At 35.6% G+C, this 23455-nt stretch overlaps 1 long non-coding RNA gene across 2 annotated transcripts; it reads right to left on the bottom strand.

Moving 5' to 3' along the window:
• Positions 1-3: 3 nt before the first annotated feature.
• On the bottom strand, positions 4-5411 carry LOC117332110. Of its 2 annotated transcripts, none has more exons than XR_004533719.1 (5): positions 5125-5411; positions 3219-4776; positions 1671-1705; positions 1222-1284; positions 4-62 (listed from the first exon to the last, which is right to left on the bottom strand). It is a non-coding gene; the product is annotated as an uncharacterized LOC117332110 (long non-coding RNA). The 2 variants fall into 2 exon arrangements; XR_004533720.1 differs by having other exon boundaries at positions 2022-4776; positions 5125-5339.
• Positions 5412-23455: the final 18044 nt, after the last annotated feature.

The raw sequence follows: 23455 nt of genomic DNA on the forward strand, positions 1-23455 counted from the left end.
TAACAGAGCTAGGAGTACCACCTATCCTGACCAGGATCTCGTCCTTTTGCCTGTGGACAGTCCTATCAAGGAAACATAAATGGTCTGGGTTTACGAAGTGTTTATCCGGAATAGAACATTGACTAGGCCCAACTATTGCGGGCATTTTTAACTTCTGCAATACTATTACAATTTTGGAAAATACTGATTGACTATAGTGATATACCAGAGTGTTTTTCTGGATATTTTGGGGAAAATTCAATTTGCCAAACTGGGAAACTTTTAGTGCAAACGGGTAATAAATTGGGAATTTTTTTAACCCAACCACACTCATCAAATGGTTAAGCTTTACGGAACTGTGACAGCATGGTCGAGATTGTGTTCTTTTTGATAAAGCATTACTGCGACATAGATTGATCACTTTCGGAATCCTCAGATGTGACAACACCACATATGAAGCACATCCCGAGGTATTCCGACTGTGATTTGGTGCGAAAAACTTTATAAAAAACGAAACTGGGATTTTTTTTTCCGGATTTGAAAAGTCGTCGTAATTGGAAATTTTCAAGTTTTTGGGAAAAAATAATGTTTAAACGAATTGGGAATGGGATTGTTTGGCGCACTCAGTTATATAGGCAGGAAAAACACTGAACCATCACTATAGCATTGCAATTTACTAATGGAAACTTACCAGAGATTAACATGGCAATTCACTGTTTGTTCAATTTTATTTACTTAAAAAGTGCTTTGATGCTAACACATTAAAGTACCAGTATGTGGTTTTGTTTTTTAAGAATCTGAAATGTCCCCTACTCAGCAACTGGTGACCAGTATTTAATTTTAAAGAGATGGACAGGGTGCACGATTTAAAACAAAACTGAACATTGTTTGATGCAAATTGGCTACAAAGAAGTCCGAGGAACAAGAACATTGAAAATTTAGCTATACACAGTAACTATGACCTTTATACTTATGGCAATCTAGAAAAAATATCTAACAGAAATCTAAGGTCAATACGTAGGTCGTAGTGACCTACTTTGGTACACGAAATTGCCTCACCTAGGTCAAGCCATACCCTAAATTAATGAAGTTCCAACAAGTTTAAGAAATTGAACCCATTTTTTTATGTAGGTCAAAGTTCAAAATACCTTATCAACAAGATTCAAACACCAAAATACCTAGTATAATCAAAATGCCAGTCTAAGAAACAAAATTAACAAGTAGCAATACAAATATATCTACCTGATGGTCTGGGGTCAGTTGGCTTTGACATTGGCCTCAGGACGGCAGGGCCTAATGTCCATCCTGAAAAAAATAATACACTTGATTAATCTCTAATCTAAGTAAAATTTAAATCTTTCATTCTCTGACAATTTATATATACAATCTGTTATTTTCTAATCTTAAAATGATTACTTTCTAAAAATATGGGGTTAAAGTAAAAACGTAAAATTGTAGCAAACTGAAAATCGAAATAGAATAGTACAATAAAGAAATAGCCCTGTAATTATTTTATAAATAAAAAGCTCTATAACCCTTTTATTTTAACAAATGACCTTAGACTGTACTAGTAATTGCTTCAAGAAAGAGTACTGAACCAAAGTATCCCTTTATAAATTGATAATACAAATTTATGACCCTACAGATTTGTCCAAGATGATATTTTGAAACAAAATAATTAAAATACCTACCAGTACCATTGACAGACTTCCGCCCCGTCATGGACCTGCAAAAATTAAAGGCCAATTAGTGATGTTAAGAATTACAATTGAATAGCTTGTCATCAGACTAAATTAACCCAACTTGTAATTCATAATTTGTTAATAAAAATATACGTATTTGTGCAGGGCGCGGGTAATTGACAGTGGGGGTGCCCTTATTAAGATTAGTTATTCTGAAGTTTTATGAAACAAACTATACCTTATAGCAGAATACACAAGGCTGTGGAAACGATAAAATATTTAAAAAAAAAAAATTTTAATATAAAAATATTCCAGATGAAAATATCTATTCATTGTCATATATTAAGCTTAAAACATCACTTGAATATTCCTGTAAACTTGTAAACCATGACAGCTGATCTTTAGACCAGAGAACGTGTTCCACCATTCATGTTCAAATGGAATTCTTTGTTTTCTATTTATAGACACAGGTGATTTCCCAGATCATATCAGACGTTTTCTTTGACCCAATAATTGATTTACAATGTATTTTTACTAGCTTTCTGTCCTGAACAGGTTATTTATCAACAAGAATACTTTTACTTCAAATAAAGATGGGAAGTTATTATTTGTGTGTTTGGTTGCTCTTTGCACCGACATGTCATCTGTAGAAATACACAAAACGTGGCGAAAACTTGTATTAATGTTACTTAATTTGCTGAAGAAAATTGAACACAAAGTAGCAAAATTTTTCACATGAATTGTTATTTTTGAACACCATTTTGACACTCAGTCGAAAGAGTTATTTCCTTGAAAAAGGTAGGGGTGCCCTTATTAGGTCAAATACAGTATACAGATATATATCGCTGTTAACAAAACATGTTAACAGTCTGCTTCGAGTATTTATAAGCTCGATTTTCATTGTGATTTTTGGCTTTTTCACTTTTTTTTAAGTAACAAAACTATACCACAATTGAGGTTTGACAGTCAAGTTTGTGCATTATACGAAAGTTGGTGGTTTTCCACAGTGTGATTCTAATATGTAACTACATTTGTAGCTATAGGTTTCTCTACGCATGCGCATGACATTCAATGCTGCTATTTTTTGTGCAGTCACGCTTGAGCCTCCAAGTTGGCCAATACCCTTATTTTTTATATGGTATTATATCTCAATTGACAGTCAGAACTTCAAACGCCTGTGAATTAAGACGATTCATCATATTTTCAAGTTGCTATTTCGACAGTTGCACGCTTTCGGCAGATTTTTTTTTTTTGGCGGGAAAATATAAATTTTTGTTTTTTTTTCTTCAAATAATTAAAGTCTATCGTACTAGGCGTCAACAGGCCTACGTGCTTTTTTCGTTTGATACGAGTTAAGCTTGGTCAATAGAATGGGTCATATAGGGAAAATATGTAGACACTTAAGACAAGTGCCGGGAACACACATATTCAACAACTCGGCATTCATGCGCTTTGAGAAAACAACTTATTGAAATGAAGGATAACAATGTGTGAATTCAGTTAATTAATGGCTAATAGACATGTTTAACAGAGAAAATGTCGATCAAAGTATCTTACCGAAACGATAGGTCCTTCTCGCTTGACGGTGGCGGGAATACTGACTTGGCTCTGTGAAAACCCGTGCAGTATTGGACGCTTGGGGCACCTCGAGGGGAAATAACCTCCAATAACGATTACAAGGAGCACAAACTGTCCTTCATCGAGGGGAAATCGCAGTTTTAATAGCAAAAAATCATTCTATTTTAAAACTATAAGCCACTAAGCTTGTCAACCGTTGCATTATTCAGTAATTTAGTATTTAAACTCAATGTGTTTTCATTTATATTGTATATTTCCCATTTGTATTCAGTGTGTTTAAATTTGCATTGTATATTATTTGTATTCTATATTTCATCAATTTCACCAATTCATCCATTTGTCGTTGCTATTCGGTATACAGGTTTAAGTTTTTTAATGTCACAAAAAAGACTTTGACGTCACTTTTCCGTCGTCGGCGACAACATATCAGTATTGGGTTTAGCACCGTTACCCAAAACGTATGCTTTGTAACTCTGACTTCAAACAAATGTTTAGATCTATATATTTAGATCACGTATATTGTAGTCACCGTGTACAACCCCCACCCCGGGGCTGGCACAGTAAGCCACGGAAGTGAATGAAAACGAAGTCTGGTAAGAACAAGTTTCTATATCGCTCCTGGATGATACTTGTCCAACTTTCAATACAGCGCACGGACCCCACAGATGTTTTGAACGCCCATGTCTGTGACTGAATATGGCATTCTATTTCAAACACTTCGACATTGCTTCGCCAGTCGGAGCAAATTCAGAGATTTCAGTTTTGAAATGCGATTTATTTTCTGATAGCAATGCAATGTATATTGATAATCTGATTGATGTTAGGCTTATCCAACACTTTATCAAAGAGTTTATTTTCAAATAGCCCTCAGTTGAGTCAGTTGAGGTAATGCGTGTGTCATGATCATATACCAAACCTAGATCATTCTGGCCTGATTTTTTTTATATTTCACCCATCGGAGGAAGACAGGAGATCCAGAGAGATCTCAGTACCTCCATTTAATGATTTTAATCGGTCCTATGAAGTACAAGACACGCGTGTCAATGTATAGTAATCACGTAGTAGATATGGGTCTATTTGTCATTCGTATGATTGGTTGGATCTACAAACGGGAATTTGGGCTAGTATATCACATAATGAAAGAATTTGCCCCTTGTGTTTCAAGGTATTGGCGACGAGTACCTTTAATTTTTTATCTATGACTCGGTATGTCGAATTCTACAATTATACATTCCAAACTAGATCACTGTACATATTCCTGTCGGATAAAAATAAAAGATCTAAGTTTAAAGTATTTCTTGTGCAATTGTAATTGTGTTGTATTGTATATTGTATACATGTCACGAGACTATACGACATTTCTTTGTATAACGAAGCTTCAATGTGTGGGTTTATGATTCAAAGTGCTGTTAATAAAGGCTCCAAGACGGTTATCTTTACGAAAACATTTTATTATACATGTATATACGACGTTAAAAACATTTTATTATATATACGACGTTTAAAAAAACAGTACCAACAGAACGGTGACAGCAACCTGAAACAAAAAGAACAATACCTGACCGACACTATACAGACACGTGTAAACGCTTTCACGTATATTTAAATAACCTATTTAATACTTTAAAGTATTAAATATGTATACAGGTATCTATTAAACATATTTATATTAAATTCTATTTTATTTCTAGGTTACACTTGGAACAATTTACATATTTTTACACTCGCTTAGACTCTACCGAACCCGACCACATGCGTTTCCTCATGTAAATTAAAGATATTTTTAAACTGTAATTATAATAAATTGACGTATTTATCATCTAAAGTAAATAGTTTAATTACGTTCAATACTTCATTTATATAATTTCTGTTTTAATACCCTTACCTTTTTAACACTGTGGCTGTAAGGCACACAGGTTTTTACGGGACGTCTATCCTTGCTGGTCTTATAGCGTGGTGTGGTTTGGCTTACCTGCATGGACAGGGTCCAGCAAGGCTTTGCACGTGCACGGGTATGCGCGGGGTCATGCAGTGTCAAAGTGACACTCTCAACCAATCATTTCACTCGCTGACCGTATATATACACATGTACAATTGACACAGGGACTGGTACAAACTATACACAACACACAGCGCAAGTATTTTGAACACACAATTCTATTTAAGGTACCTAAAAGATTATGTCAAACTTTAACATATAAAGTTTGAACACCGCGACATTCTCTCCTGAAAAGGAAAATGACTCCTGGCATTTAAACCAATATCAACCATAATTATCTTTTATCAAAGTGATTGGGGCAATCCCTACCTACAAGGAATCAAAGATAATTGCTCATATATGTTATAGTTTGAAATTAAAATTGTTATCTTGATAAATTGTAATTATCACCTTGGCCAGTGTTCCAAGGTTATATACTAAGTACACTATCTGACTAATAAATGACAGGCGCGGACCCAGGAATTTGAAAAAAAAAGGGGGGGGGGGGGGGGGGGGGGAGTCAGAAATTTATAGGTAATGCCGGATTTTTTTTTGGTCAGGGTTTTGGAGGCCAAAATTTCGGAAAATGAAATGATTATAGCAAATTTTGATATTTTGGGAATAAGAGTTTTCAATAAGGGGGTGGGGTTGTTGTTGTTAGGCAAAGGCGTTTATTTAAGGCTTATTAAAAAAAAATCTCATCCGCTAGTGAATGAGAGTTTCAGAATTTCTCCTCTGCCCTGTGAAACAAAGTTTTCCTGTGATTATAAATCTGACTTATCCGATAATTGAATGTAAATTACAACTATGCTACAGCTTTACTAATATAATGGTAAGCCACAAGGCAGTTCACACAAGTAGCTGAAGAGATTTAATATTATTAGTTTAACAATCAGGAGTAAACTTTGCTCACTACGACATACATCTTATGTGTCTCGTGTAATTTTGGTCAGATTTGTGAAATAAATCACAGGCGACTGCATCTAGTTAATATTTATAGAAAAAATTCCGTATACATGTAGGTAAAACAATACGGATCTATATTCTTGTTTTGTAATGTCTCAGTATGTTTGTACACCTAATTTCTTTTGAGCGTGTTCAATTTTAGGGAACACATTAAATCTCAAGGGTATTAATCAATTTAATAGTGGATTGATAAGCTTCATTAAAAACATAGTCACTTCTAGATACTTGATAATGATACAGTATCATCGCTGAAATTTGAAAGAAATCCGCATGGTACACTGTTGGAGTTACTCCCCTTTACACGTATCCGCGATACGATTGCAACACAGGCATCTGCCAATCGCAACATCTCGGGGAAATTTCCGGCAACACTCGGAAATCTACTCCTTCCGAGTGTTGCCGGAAATTTCACCGGGATGTTGCGATTGAGGCGTTTGCATCTGATTGGCATTTATAGAAAAACATCAGTCCTTACTCCAGGGGCTAATATTTTTTTCTATAACAGTAACAAGATGCAGACACCTATGATTGAAAGTCCAGGGAATGAAAACGGTTGTATTTCAAGTGTAAATCGTTGTGCCGACTGTACAATTTTTATAGACAACCCGGTTGCGAATGCTCAATCAACTGAAGGTCAAAACGGTGCAGTGCCAAGAGAGACATTGGGAAGAAGAAATTTATTTAGGAACTTGAGAGAAAGACTTCAAAAATGTAATCGCCTCTAACGGTCATGCAATGGCGGTAGCAAGTACAGTTCCTATACCCTACCTACATGCCAGAGAAATGTTTGTTGTTGCACGAGACTATTCAAATTAGAACGGGCGTAGGACAACGGTTTCAAAATTAATCTTTGTTTTCATACATAATCATTATCACAGGCGCTTGCATAGAAAATGTGATTTTCATTTTTTTTTATATGACGGTGGTATGTGTACTCTGTAAAGTACAAGGTTGGCAACTCCGCCACGAGCGAAACGGCACCCCATCTCACTTCAATTGACTAAAAACACATTTATTCAAACTGACACGGCGCATACTACACTACCGTCATCTAGAAACATTCATCTTTAACCTACCGTGTCACTCAATACGAATGTTACATCCAAATCACAATAATCCGTGAACACATCGTCGAATTCCTCCAACAAAACACCATTTTTCAAACTGCTCCCTCAGCCTATCCAGATTCTTCATTTACATACAGGGTTGAAAGGTCATGCGATTTTATAATCGACTGTCACCAGGTGCATTGTTTTGGGTCATCTCGACATACTTTGTTTTACAGGTACATGTACAGGACTTCGTTTGCGAGATCACTGACTAATTAGATAGCACGTGTTAATGCCAGTGATGAGATCGTCCCTTCCTTTTCTTCAACTGCATAATTTCGGTAGTTGTTGAACTTCGTTTTGAAATCGAAAGATTGCATGTAACGGTGTTCAATAACTTGTTCAAGACAGGGCCGGGCATTATACGTATACCATGAACTAGCAGTATATCTGTAAACAGTGTGGAACTTGTACAACGAAGCCGAGTCGCTGCTAATAAGCATTATCGCTACTACCTGGATATTGAAAGACTGTAGATCTTAAGTATCCTGGCTACAGTTCAAAGGAACCCTACTACTAACCTGTGATAACTTTAATTCATGACTTACCTGTGACCGGGTGACATGTTGACAAACAGTGAGGAGTACGCAACCAAATTCATACGTTCCTAATAATATGATATTTGTATAATTGTCAGTAGCCGATATCAGAAGGTGTCAAACGCTATTTTGTCTGTTGTATTATCAAGCAGTGACATTTGTAACTTAAATTGTTTTAGGAAAATTAAACCAGGAAAAATATGCATTAACAAAATAGCAGGAGATAGGAGAAAGATCTATTTTGGTGTATGTACATGTTTGTGATGTTTAAATAAGACACACTTTAAAAAACAAAATTACGGAGCCCCCGAAGGGACATGGTAATATATTTACCAATCTGTGCGCACGTTTTCGTTATCTGTGCACACATATTGTCAATCTGTGCGCACGTTTTCGTAATCTGCGCACGTTTTAGTAATCTGTGCCCTCGTTTTCGTTATCTGTGCGCTCGTTTTCGTAATCTGTACACTCGTTTTCGTAATCTGTGCACACAGATTGTCAATCTGTGCGCACGTTGACAATCTGTGCGCACGTTTTCGTTATCTGTGCGCTCGTTTTCGTAATTTGTGCGCACGTTTTCGTAATCTGTGCACACAGATTGTCAATCTGTGCGCACGTTTTCGCAATCTGTGCGCACGGATTGTCAATCTGTCGACACGAGTTTGTAATCTGTTGGTCATGTGTACGAGTTACCCAGATAACATATTTTTCTTATTTCTGGTGTTTTTTTAGTATTCTTGTTCTTTTTATTATTTCCACAAAGTCTCGAGAACGAACATAGCTACATATTTGAGTATGTTATAGACAACTACGGGCTCATGACACACGAAGGTTATCCCGTTCGTAACGGTCAAGGTCAAAGTCACAGAGCTATAAAACGATTTAAAAAAAACGATTTTTTTCACGTCCATAATTTCCAAACCGCTCGTTGTACAGCATCCACAATTAATTATTTTGTTTTCTCATGTCATGTTATCAGAGATTATGTCAAGGTTAGGAGTTCGCTACTGGGTCAAACAAAGGTCAAAAATAAAATCGTATACGAGAGAGCATGGTCTAACTAAGGAAAAATGCTAAGTTTCAAGGGCATAGCATCAAAAATGGCGAAGATATGGCACTCTGAAAAAATGGGTTTTTGATCAATTTCCCACAAAAACAAAAGTTTCAGCGCCTTTAATATTTCACATAGACTTCATTTTTCACTCAAATGTAGTATGGGATGACGGGTACAAAATATATTGGTTTGGTTGACTTTGACCTACTTTCAATGTCTCTGTGCAGTATCAAAATATTGTTGATATTCCCGCCAAAAATTAAGGATGTTTCAGTTCCTTTCATATTTCACACACAGACTTGAAATTTCCTACGAATATCGCATGATATAATGTCTACACAAGTTATGCCTGGTCATTGACCTTGATCTTCATTCAAGGTCACACGCTTCACATAATTATGTTGAAGCATTAAAACAGCACTTTCCTCTATAACCAGAAAGCGCAGAAACCTTATAAAGGGTCTATGGCATGTTAGGTCAATGTTCTACTAAGTTTGTTCAAGTGAATGACCTTGACCTACATCCAAGGTCACACGTGTCAAATATGTTAAAACTTTTAATAACCAGGAGGCTTATACACCAAGCTTTGTGTCTGTAGGGTTACAAAGCATGTTACAATTGATGACCTTGACCTTCATTCGAGGTCATAGGGGTAAACTATGTATTTGGGCCTACACATGTTACCTACACGAATGTTATGTATATCGTATACAAAAATGGTTAATATGAGTAGTTGCAGGAAACGAACAAAAGCGAACATCATTCCGAGACCATGTCTTTGTTCAAGTTCATAATAGGAATCCCGTAAAGACCTGTTGCAGCTATATAGTGATTTTGGCCCACAGAGCTTTTTCATTAAAAATGATTGATTCATCAAATATGATCAATTCCTCATAACTTTTTGACATTTGGAAACCATTTTCTCATTTGGCCAACAGGTGGCGCTTTAATCAATAGCATATACCAGATGGCAGCATGACCCGTCAATAACAGCTAAAAAAATGTATAAATTCAGACAAAATGTTGACATCTATACCCTCTTTTTGAAGCCTAATCTTGTGCACTTACGAACACGTAACAACTATATAAAAGTGTATTTCATTTTGTTTTCATGTGAGAACAATTCAAAATATAAAGACAGCTCTTTTTGCGAATTAGACCTATACTAATATCCATTTATTCAACAATGTTCCTATTTTAGTGCAGACAACTTTTTACTTTTAAAAACATCTTTACCAATCATATAAACAAATGCCAAAATTTTGTATAGCTAAACCCCTGGCCATTGAGCCATTTTTCAATTCAAAGATGCATTACCCCTATTTTTTTTAGTATATCAAAGTACTGGAAGTACTGAGAGTCAATACGGGATTTTTCTCATGCTACAGTTTCGAGTGAAAATGTCTACTTTTAGTGCCTCTTGAATGATGTTTTGTTGATTTATGAATTATTTAATTATGTACGCGTTCTTAACATCAGATATCAGGTGTCTATGATATATCTCCGTTCACTTTTAAGTACAAATGCAAACAATGTACACATTGCACACCACATTATACCTCTCTTCTCTTTACAAACACCATGAACACCATACCCATTTTACTAAAAAGCAGTATGATAAAAAGATATTGTCAGTACAGGTTAAATTTCATGTTGGTGGTGCTCAGAATTATGATTTTTGAAGAGAAGCATGCTAGCTCTTTCCTGGCTGGAGAAAGGATGGCATGTGATGTCCATATCCCACTTCAGAGATGTCTTTCAGAACATCCCTATATCCACGATCTACGATGATATGGTCCTCTGGCTGCAGGAGAGGATTCAGGCTTTCAATTCCGTCAAGGATTTTCTTGGTTATTGTGGCGTCATTTTCACTCCCAAAAAATGGCCCAACCGTGTCCACGACGTATCCATCTGGGAAAACTACACTCATGAATTTAATATAGTTTCTTTTTTTTCTGCCTGCAGTAATTTTTTCTTTAAACTCGTGATCGCCACTCTTTCCAATATAGATGTACATTCCATCTAAAACAACTGTGACATTATCACTAAAGAAAAGTATTGGTGAATGCAGTGTTATGGTTGATGGCGTTTTCTCTAGAAATATGTTCAGATCCCAGATACAAGAGAACAATCGTCGCCTCGAGAGATTGAGCAACATTGTGGAATATTCTACTGACACTGGATTTATGCAGGTTGAATAGGGATGCCAACTGTGTATAGGATATGTCCGTTTTGAGTTTGACCCAAAACAAGAGGAGACAGTCTTCTGTTGACAAACACTGGGAAGATATTAAATGTGCACATCGGCTATGAAGCTCTTGCAGCTGCTCCATGTTCCACCCAGTCCCAGCCAGACAGTCTTGGTCATCCATATTTTTCAGATTGAAAGAAAAGGATGTCTTTCCACTACCAAGTTGGTACGATAATCTCAGAAGATCATTGATCACCTCTTTATATTTATCTGGAAGATAGAGTAACAACTTTTCCCTTCCAGCAGCAGTAATTGCAAAATAAGGATCCAAGTCTTTCCCAATAAAGTGGTCTGCGCATGATCTCGCAGACTTAGAGTCCCATATCCTGTGAAACAAGATCAATTGGAACCTAGCCTTTTCAGGAATTGTGGCAGTTTGTTCAGTATATGAAAGGCAAAGGCAACATTTCCTGTGAGATGATGGAGTGAAAAAGAGGTCATCAACCGTAGGACAGATTGAGACACTTTCTTCCTTAACATGATTGCAGTTGCTCTTCTTAGACTCATATGTATTTGAGTCATCTACCATGGGCTCTGACCTTAGACGCTTCCTTAAATATCTAGTATAACACTTTAGGCACATCTTTGCCTCCCCAACATCAGTTGTTGCAATACCATCAGCTTCCAACAGGGGTTTCATCCATTCTTGTACATATCGAGAATATCTTTGATCGCGAACTGCATATTTGTATTTCAATGAGGTTTTGCAGTTTAAACCAATGCATTTAGCTTCCATTGTGAATAAGGTATTGTGATAAGGCAGTGAAATTGTTTTTTCTTTTTATGATGATTGCAACTAATCATTGAAATTTTCACCAGTATGTATCAGAATAAAAGACAAATATGCATATGGAATGCCTACATAATTTATACAACATTAAGAACTCTTGTACTATATAAATTAAACATATAGATAAATAACTAGTGAAAACTCTCACTGGTAAGTCATTTGCTTTGTTTATGCTATCATATTTTGTCACAATGACACGACAGAAAAGTTTGAAACACGTAGAAAAATTGTACTCGGGGTTTAATACATGTACTTGAATCGTTTTTAGTCATTCCACAGATTTAAAGAAAAGTTTCAAATAAAACATAAACTAGAAATTGCCATGGACAATTTGACGGGCTTTTAACTACTTAGCAAAAATGACCTTAATGCTTGGTCAAACATAAAAAAATATATTAGAACACTTTATAGGTCATCCACATTCTAGTATTGAATTAATCTGGCATCTGAGATATAACATTTCAACAAAAGAGTTGGACGAGGGGAGATAACTCGTACAACCTTGTACGAGTTATCTCCCCTTGTCCAACTAACGTTATATCTCAGATGCCAGATTAATTCAAAATGGCGTACCGCGTTAATGGCAAGTGTTACCGAAACACTAAAAACACTAGATTTGATCTAGATCAAAACACGGGATTTCCAAATAGAAAATGATCGCAGACATGTTCTCGTTCTGACGAACGCTTTTGTACGTTTTACCTACGATTTCTCTTCGTTTTCTCTTCGCTTCCCTTCTTTAACCAATCTTTAAAATAACGTTTGCTTTCACATACGATGAAAATAAACCGTTTTAAAAGAATTTGAATTTTTCGATTTTGTATCAATTGACCTCCATGAATCGTGTATCTCGTACCTTGTATCGTGTAAACTACCTGTATCTCATACCTTGTATCGTGTTTACTGTACTGTTAATCGTGTATCCCGTACCTTGTATCGTGTTTACAGTATTGTGAATCCCGTTCCATGTATCATGTATCCCGTATTGTATTATGTATCAATACCGTACATTGTACCTTATATCGTGTTTACTGAACAGTGAATCGTGTATCTCGTACCTTGTATCGTGTTAACTGTACTGTGAATTGTGTATCTCGAACCTTGTATCGTGTTTACTGAACAGTGAACCGTGTATCTCGTACCTTGCATCGTGTTTACTATACCGTGAATCGTGTATCTCGTACCTTGTATCGTGTTAACTGTACCCTGTATCGCGTACCTTGCATCGAGTTTACTAAACCGTGAATCGTTTATCTCCTACCTTGTATCGTGTTTACTGTACTGTGAATCCCGTTCCATGTATCGTGTATCCCGTACTGTATCATGAATCCTGTAACATTTATCGTCTATCCCATCCAACAAGAAAATGATCGCTGACATGTTCTCGTTCTGACGAACGCTTTTGTACGTTTTACCTACGATTCTCTTCGTTTTCTATTCGTTTTCTCTTCGCTTCCCTTCTTTAAGCGATCAGTTGACCTTCTAACGTTGCAAACATCTATAAAATAACGTTTTCTTTCACATACTATGAAAATATTTGGAAAATTTGAAATTTTCGATTTTTGATCATTTGACCTTTGTGACCTTGAGCGAAGGTCAACACCAATGAAAAGCAATTAAGTTTGTAGCCCTTTGTCCAAGCTATCACTGTACCAAAAATCAAATCTGTATGTGTAAAGATATAGGAGTAAAAGGAAATTTAGTGCATTTTGGGGACAAATTTGAATTTTGGCGGGAAAACCAACATTTTTCAAAGTGCCATTTCTACGTCATTTTTTATCGCACGACCATAAAACTTGCACTGTTTGTCATGATTAATCATGCGCTTTCCGATTCATATAAAAAATTAGTAATTGTGAATTTTAAATTTTTGACCTTGATTTGACCTCATGCTTAGACCTTGACCTTGAGATGTTTTTTAATAACATGTATACGAAAAAAGTTAGTGCCGACCATGATCTACAAGATGCACTGATTGTTCAAGGAATAAAACGAACAGAAAAAGAGCCTGACTCAAAAGATTTTTTTTAGATTTTAGTTTTTTTTGATAATTTGACCTTGAATGAAGGTCAAGGTCAATGAAAAATAGTATTTTTTGTAGCTACTTTTACATGCTATTGTTGTGCCAAATATCAAATCTGTATGTGTATAAATGAAGGAGCTGAAAAATGTTTAGTCATTTTTTGCCGATTTTTGAATTTTGGCGGGAAAAACTTCGAAATTTTCAAAGTGCCATATCTCCGTCATTTTTCCTCCGACGATCAAAAAAAGTTCATATTTCGTCTCAGTGCATCATACTCTTTCGTTTGGGATGAAAACAGTTTTCAGATTGAGATTTTTTTTCTCGATATTTTCTTTACCCCTTGGCGAGGTCATGACCTTGACATATTCTCTGATAAGATGGCATGGAGAAAAGTTAGCTCTGTCCCTGATCTACATAACACACTGAACGGGAACGAAATAGAACGATCCGTTATGAAGTTATGATAGTTCAAAAAACGTCCAAAAATGTTCTATTTATAGATCTGTGACCTTGACCGTTGAACGTATGAACATAAAATTGCACCAAGATCGACAGCTTGATATTGTCTATCATGTACTAAGATATGAACGTTCTATCTGCATTCGTTTTTGAGAGATTTTGTTCACAAAAAAAGTGTTAAGAATAATAATAATAACTAGATTTGATCAAGATCAAAACACGGGATTTCCAACAAGAAAATGATCGCTGACATGTTCTCATTCTGACGAACGCTTTTGTACGTTTTACCTACGATTTCTCTTCGTTTTCTCTTCGTTTTTTATTCGATTTCTCTTCGCTTCCCTTCTTTAACCGATCAGTTGACCTTCTAACGTTGGAAACATCTTTAAAATAACCTTTTTCTTTCACATACGATAAAAATAAACCGGTTTAAAAGAATTTAAATTTTTAGATTTTGTATCATTTGACCTCCGTGAATTGTGTATCTCGTACCTTGTATCGTGTTAACTGTACCTGTATCTCGTACCTTGTATCGTGTTTACTGTACCTGTATCTCGTACCTTGTATCATGTTAACTGTACCTGTATCTCGTACCTTGTATCGTGTTTACTGTACCTGTATCTCGCACCTTGTATCGTGTTAACTGTACCCTGTATCTCACACCTTGTATCGTGTTTGCTGTACCTGTATCTCGTACCTTGTATCGTGTTACCTGTACTTGTATATCATACCTTGTATCGTGTTTACTAAACCGTGAATCGTGTATCTCGAACCTTGTATCGTGTTAACTGTACCCTGTATCTCGTACCTTCTATCGTGTTTACTATACCGTGAATCGTGTATCTCGTACCTTGTATCGTGTTAACTGTACCCTGTATCTCGTACCTTGCATCGGGTTTACTAAACCGTGAATCGTGTATCTCGTACCTTGTATCGTGTTTACTGTACTGTGAATCGTTTATCTCGTACCTTGTATCGTGTTTACTGTACTGTGAATCCCGTTCCATGTATCGTGTATCCCGTACTGTATCGTGTATCCTGTAACATTTATCGTCTATCCCGTCCAACAAGAAAATGATCGCTGACATGTTCTCGTTCTGACGAACGCTTTTGTACGTTTTACCTACGATTCTCTTCGTTTTCTATTCGTTTTCTCTTCGCTTCCCTTCTTTAACCGATCAGTTGACCTTCTAACGTTGCAAACATCTTTAAAATAACGTTTTCTTTCACATACGATGAAAATATTTTGAAAATTTGAAATTTTCGATTTTTGATCATTTGACCTTTGTGACCTTGAGCGAAGGTCAACATCAATGAAAAGCAATTAAGTTTGTAGCCCTTTGTCCAAGCTATCACTGTACCAAAAATCAAATCTGTATGTGTAAAGATATAGGAGTAAAAGGAAATTTAGTGCACTTTTGGGACAAATTTGAATTTTGGCGGGAAAACCAACATTTTTCAAAGTGCCATTTCTACGTCATTTTTTATCGCACGACCATAAAACTTGCACCGTTTGTCATGATTAATCATGCGCTTTCCGATTCATATAAAAAAATTAGTAATTTTGAATTTTAAATTTTTGACCTTGATTTGACCTCATGCTTAGACCTTGACCTTGAGATATTTTTTGATAACATGTATAAGAAAAAAGTTAGTGCCGACCATGATCTACAAGATGCACTGATTGTTCAAGGAATAAAACGAACAGAAAAAGAGCCTGACTCAAAAGATTTTTTTTAATTTTAGTTTTTTTGATAATTTGACCTTGAATGAAGGTCAAGGTCAATGAAAAATAGTATTTTTTGTAGCTACTCTTACATGCTATTGTTGTGCCAAATATCAAATCTGTATGTGTATAAATGAAGGAGCTGAAAAAATTTTAGTCATTTTTTGCCGATTTTTGAATTTTGGCGGGAAAAACTTCGAAATTTTCAAAGTGCCATATCTCCGTCATTTTTCCTCCGACGATCAAAAAAAGTTCATATTTCGTCTCAGTGCATCATACTCTTTCGTTTGGGATGAAAACAGTTTTCAGATTGAGATTTTTTTTTTCGATATTTTCTTTACCCCTTGGCGAGGTTCATGACCTTGACATATTCTCTGATAAGATGGCATGGAGAAAAGTTAGCTCTGTCCCTGATCTACATAATACACTGAACGGGAACGAAATAGAACGATCCGTTATGAAGTTATGATAGTTCAAAAAACGTCCAAAAATGTTCTATTTATAGATCTGTGACCTTGACCGTTGAACGTATGAACATAAAATTGCACCAAGATCGACAAGCTTGATATTGTCTATCATGTACTAAGATATGAACGTTCTATCTGCATTCGTTTTTGAGAGATTTTGTTCACAAAAAAAGTGTTAAGAATAATAATAATAATAAGAAGAAGAAGAAAAAACATAACAATAACAATATGGATTTCCATCCGAAATGGAATGGATTTCCATCCGAAATGGAAATCCCTAATAAGAAAAAACATAACAATAACAATAGTGATTTCCATCCGAAATGGAAATCCCTAATAATAATAAGAAAAAACATAACAATAACAATAGTGATTTCCATCCGAAATGGAAATCCCTAATTAGCATCACAGATATAGGAATACAACCAATGATAACAATAACAGGGATGATAAGAATCTTTGACATAGGGATGCACCCAGTAATAACAACAGGTATGAACGGTGTCACAGATATAGTGATGCACCCAGTAATAACAACAGGTATGAACGGTGTCACAGATATAGGGACACAACCAATAACAAGAAGAAGAGGGATGGTGGGCGTCATAAGACTTTGGGATACAACCAGTTACATCAACAACAGGAATGATTGGCATCACGGATATAGGCATACAACAAGTAACAACAAGAAGAGGGATGGTGGGCGTCATAAGACTTTGGGATTCAACCAGTTACATCAACAACAGGAATGATTGGCATATAGATAATCGACGAGGGGTCAACACGCGGTATTGGGTGAATTGAAAGCGCTCGAAGGAAGGACAAGTATTCATGGTACAAAGCTAATACACCAGAATGAGTGAGCAACATTCCAATGACGATGGACTCGAAAACGGCCCAGTGGTTGACGATGAGAAAGTAAGGATGATAGGGACTCATATTATCAGCACGCTAAATCGGAATCAAATGGCCGAATGGATATCTTCTAAGTACCTATGTTTTGTTTGTAATCAATATCATAAGTTCAATGCAGTATATCTATAAACTAATATCATATCATATTATCAGCACGCTAAATCGGAATCAAATGGCCGAATGGATATCTTCTTAGTACCTATGTTTTGTTTGTAATCAATATCATAAGTTCAATGCAGTATATCTATAAACTAATATCCATCAGTTTATATCAATATTGTATTTTTTTTATATAAAGACGGGATGTTAATAAATTTTCGAAACATTTTTGTTAAGCAGCAAAAATTCTTAAACCAATAATGACAATGGTATGAAGGGAAGCAACTCTTATATATTTTTTCACAAAATCTATTGATTATTTTATTACAATATAATGTTCGGATGTCAATGACCCGGGAGAGAAATATAAAGATGAATATTTTGTACCTTAAATGGATTGATATTTATGTTTGAACTTGGACTTAAGATTCAGGTAATTTCTTCCGTTTGACTAGGCGGAATAAGAACGAAATTAATTTCTCCTATAGTAGAGCGGGCCGCTAGGTGGCGCTATATGATACCTGCGAAGCACGTGCGTGTTCGCGGTTGTGTCATTTAGGCGACGAGCTTTGATGCGCAGACACGTTCAGTTTTCGTTATTTTGTTGTTGTTGTTGTTGTCGTCATTGTTGTTGTTGTTGCTAAATCTGTTTCTATTGCGGGAATGTTTTACTGGGATAGCAAATAACCTCGCTTGTGTGATAGTTCGTCACCGTAAAGCTTTATAATCTTCAGAAATACGTAAACTTTATTTATTTTACAACAGTTGCGAAACAAGTTGTACTAACTTATATTAATCACACTTGTTGGCACGGATGGAAGCGCGCGAGGGGTCTTACTGTGGGAGGAAACCGGAGTACCCGGGGAAAACCCACGTGGTCGGGCAGGAAATAGACAGTCGGTGCGATGTTGATTTGATTTCATGGCTAGGGTACTTCTTGTGGGGGTATTTAATGGAAATAATATAATCTAGTGGGAAATGCTGAATTGTGAAATGTATGTAATTCAATGTGATTAATAAACCAGTACGCGGGTCGGTCGCCCCGTTTGCAATTTATTCAAGTGTTAGTGTGATTTCTGGCATTAGGCACAAACGGAGATTGTAGGAGAACTCTACTACTAACACTGACGGGTTCAAAACACTTTCAAACATAAGAGAAAACAGCTAAAGGGAGTAACGGTGGTATAATAATATATACATACATCAAAAACGTACTATTTAAAGGAATACCATACTTAAAATGTGATTTTCCTAACAACCAAATGTGGATAAAACATACGTTTTTTACAATCTAATTAAAATTGGATGTTCATTATCTACTCCGTAAACTCCGTATGAACAGAGTTAACGGAGTAGATAATGAACATCCAATTTTAATAAGATTGTTTGTTTTTATGGAAGAGGATACCGATATATATGTGAGTTCCACCTTTATCATCTACAGTACCTATTACAAAGATGATTTCAAGGAAATTGAAAATCACATACATAATCTTGATTTGGAAGGTAAACTTATTCAGTCTGGTGATTCTAATTCGAGAACTGGAAATTCACCTGGTTTTCGGATTAATGATGATGTGTCCCCACATCTTTCGCCATTGTTACCTGTTTATGTTATTGTCCATGATACAAAACAACGCAGATAAAGTTATCAATATTAAGGGTCGTCAACCGATAGATTTACCTTTCCCTTCAAGACTATATATATCAAATGGTAGGCTCTCAGGTTATCTACTGGGAGATTTCACGTGTATGAAGTATTATGGTTGTAGCATTTTGTATTGACTATTACTAGTCTTCTCGTCTCTGAATTACTTACTGATCACGCCAAAACATTTCCACTCCTAACATATAAAATATAACCCCAGATATGGAGTGTCATACAAATATGATAGCATATCGTTGGCAAATAAGATTCAAAAAGGAAACTTATTGAATTCATGGGTTCCGTAGCTAATTAAATGATAAACTCTAGTTACAAGGTATAAATATTCCCCTACATTGGATGATATCAAGCTTCCTACACCCCGTATAACAAGCTGGTACAACAAACTACAAAAAATGTGTATGTTTAAAAAACAACTGGTATAGAAAGGAGTACTGTTGGTTGGTTATTGCAGGCATGTTCCTTCCCCACTCCTGATAGTAAAGATCCCCTTAATGGCACATATGAATGGCCTAGTTCCAAAATCTTCGGGAACCCTAGTTACAGAATGATGAGTCGGCAGGGCAATGGAATTATTAAACACTTTGACAAAGCAATGCGCTAAATAGTATGTGGAGAAATGTATCAGTCAACAAGCAAGCACAACATGGGGTTATGAATAATTTTTGAATGGAAAAAGCGATATGATCATGAAAACGCAATCCTCATTAAAATTTGAAAACTTCACAACATCAAATTTCAATATTATCCCGAGTGTAATGCAAGATGATGGTCAAAAATCTTAAAAACAATTTTTGCAACTAAACATTATTTATACAATGCAATTGCTTATATACCGATATGACTTTGGAAAAAAGTTGTACATCTCCTTAATTAGATCGATCTGAACAACAAAGAATTGGTGTGCAGAGTACAATCCAACGTTCCCAAGTCTGAAGACTTTCAAAAAACATTTTGTTATAGAGTAATATATAGCGGCAAATAACATTGTTTTTCACACAAATCAAACTTGGTCTTGCCCCTAAGGCATATAACCTTTTTATCAAGTTTGAAGAAAATATGGTACATGTAACTTTTGTTCCATTTATTTCACGGAAACAGTAGAAAACGATGTTTTTGGTTAATCAAGTGGCCACCACTCCGGCAAATAAAGTCAGGCAAAAGTGGCAATCGAACTTGGCCGAGCCCTTAATGCTTACAGCCTTTGTACCAGAATTGATGTTTGAAGAAAATATGTTAACATTTGATGCAGTAAGTGCAAGGAGACGAGGTCCCAACGTTTGCAAACTTTCTTTAAACCGATATACAAGTGCATTCTTAATACGTTTTCTTTCACATACGATGAAAATAAACCGTTTTAAAAGAATTTGAATTTGAATTTTTAGATTTTGTATCATTTGACTCCGTGAATAGTGTATCCCATACCTTGTATCGTGTTAACTGTACCTGCATATCATACCTTGTATCGTGTTTAGTAAACCGTGAATCGTGTATCTCGTATACGTACCTTCTATCGTGTTAACTGTACCCTGTATCTCATACCTTGCATCAGGTTTACTAAACCGTGAATCGTGTATCTCGTACCGTGTATCGTGTTTGCTGTACTGCGAATCGTGTATCCCGTACCTTGTATCGTGTTTACTGTACTGTGAATCCTTTATCTCGTACCTTGTATCGTGTTTACTGTACTTTGAATCCCGTTCCATGTATCGTGTATCCTGTACTGTATCATGTATCCTGTAACATTTATCGTCTATCCCGTCCAACAAGAAAATGATCGCTGACATGTTCTCGTTCTGACGAACGCTTTTGTACGTTTTACCTACGATTCTCTTCTTTTTCTATTCGTTTTCTCTTCGTTTCCCTTCTTTAACCGATCAATTGACCTTCTAACGTTGCAAACATCTTTAAAATAACGTTTTCTTTCACATACGATGAAAATATTTTGAAAATTTGAAATTTTCGATTTTTGACCATTTGACCTTTGTGACCTTGAGCGAAGGTCAACATCAATGAAAAGCAATTAGGTTTGTAGCCTTTTGTCCAAGCTATTACTGTACCAAAAATCAAATCTGTATGTGTAAAGATATAGGAGTAAAAGGAAATTTAGTGCATTTTTGGGACAAATTTGAATTTTGGCGGGAAAACCAACATTTTTCAAAGTGCTATTTCTACGTCATTTTTTATCGCACGACCATAAAACTTGCACCGTTTGTCATGATTAATCATACGCTTTCCGATTCATATAAAAAAAATTAATAATTTTGAATTATAAATTTTTGACCTTGACTTGACCTCATGCTTAGACCTTGACCTTAAGATATTTTTTGATAACATGTATAAGAAAAAAGTTAGTGCCGACCATGATCTACAAGATGCACTGATTGTTCAAGGAATAAAACGAACAGAAAAAGAGCCTGACTCCAAAGAATTTTTTTGAATTTTAGTTTTTTTGATAATTTGACCTTGAATGAAGGTTAAGGTCAATGAAAAATAGTATTTTTTGAAGCTACTGTTACATGCTATTGTTGTGCCAAATATCAAATCTGTATGTGTATAAATGAAGGAGCTGAAAAAAAGTCAGTAAGTTTTTGCCGATTTTTGAATTTTGGCGGGAAAAACTTCGAAATTTTCAAAGTGCCATATCTCCGTCATTTTTTATCCGACGATCAAAAAAAGTTCATATTTCGTCTCAGTGCATCATACTCTTTCGTTCGGGATGAAAACCATGACCTTGACATATTCTCTGATAAGATGGCATGGAGAAAAGTTAGCTCTGTCCCTGATCTACATAACACACTGAACGGGAACGAAATAGAACGATCCCTTATGAAGTTATGATCGTTCAAAAAACGTCCAAAAATGTTCTATTTATAGATCTGTGACCTTGACCGTTGAACGTATGAACATAAAATTGCTCCAAGATCGACAACTTGATATTGTCTATCATGTACTAAGATATGAACGTTCTATTTGCATTCGTTTTTGAGAGATTTTGTTCACAAAAAAAGTGTTAAGAATAATAATAATAATAATAATAATAAGAAAAAACATAACAATAACAATATGGATTTCCATCCGAAATGGAAATCCCTAAAAAACATAACAATAACAATATGGATTTCCATCCGAAATGGAAATCCCTAATAAGAAAAAACATAACAATAACAATAGTGATTTCCATCCGAAATGGAAATCCCTAATAATAATAAGAAAAAACATAACAATAACAATAGTGATTTCCATCCGAAATGGAAATCCCTAATTAGCATCACAGATATAGGAATACAACCAATGATAACAATAACAGGGATGATAAGAATCTTTGACATAGGGATGCACCCAGTAATAACAACAGGTATGAACGGTGTCACAGATATAGTGATGCACCCAGTAATAACAACAGGTATGAACGGTGTCACAGATATAGGGACACAACCAATAACAAGAAGAAGAGGGATGGTGGGCGTCATAAGACTTTGGGATACAACCAGTTACATCAACAACAGGAATGATTGGCATCACGGATATAGGCATACAACAAGTAACAACAAGAAGAGGGATGGTGGGCGTCATAAGACTTTGGGATTCAACCAGTTACATCAACAACAGGAATGATTGGCATATAGATAATCGACGAGGGGTCAACACGCGGTATTGGGTGAATTGAAAGCGCTCGAAGGAAGGACAAGTATTCATGGTACAAAGCTAATACACCAGAATGAGTGAGCAACATTCCAATGACGATGGACTCGAAAACGGCCCAGTGGTTGACGATGAGAAAGTAAGGATGATAGGGACTCATATTATCAGCACGCTAAATCGGAATAAAATGGCCGAATGGATATCTTCTAAGTACCTATGTTTTGTTTGTAATCAATATCATAAGTTCAATGCAGTATATCTATAAACTAATATCATATCATATTATCAGCACGCTAAATCGGAATCAAATGGCCGAATGGATATCTTCTTAGTACCTATGTTTTGTTTGTAATCAATATCATAAGTTCAATGCAGTATATCTATAAACTAATATCCATCAGTTTATATCAATATTGTATTTTTTTTATATAAAGACGGGATGTTAATAAATTTTCGAAACATTTTTGTTAAGCAGCAAAAATTCTTAAACCAATAATGACAATGGTATGAAGGGAAGCAACTCTTATAT

The sequence above is a fragment of the Pecten maximus genome, chromosome 1, assembly GCF_902652985.1.
Source record: "Pecten maximus chromosome 1, xPecMax1.1, whole genome shotgun sequence".
NCBI classification, from domain to species: domain Eukaryota; kingdom Metazoa; phylum Mollusca; class Bivalvia; order Pectinida; family Pectinidae; genus Pecten; species Pecten maximus.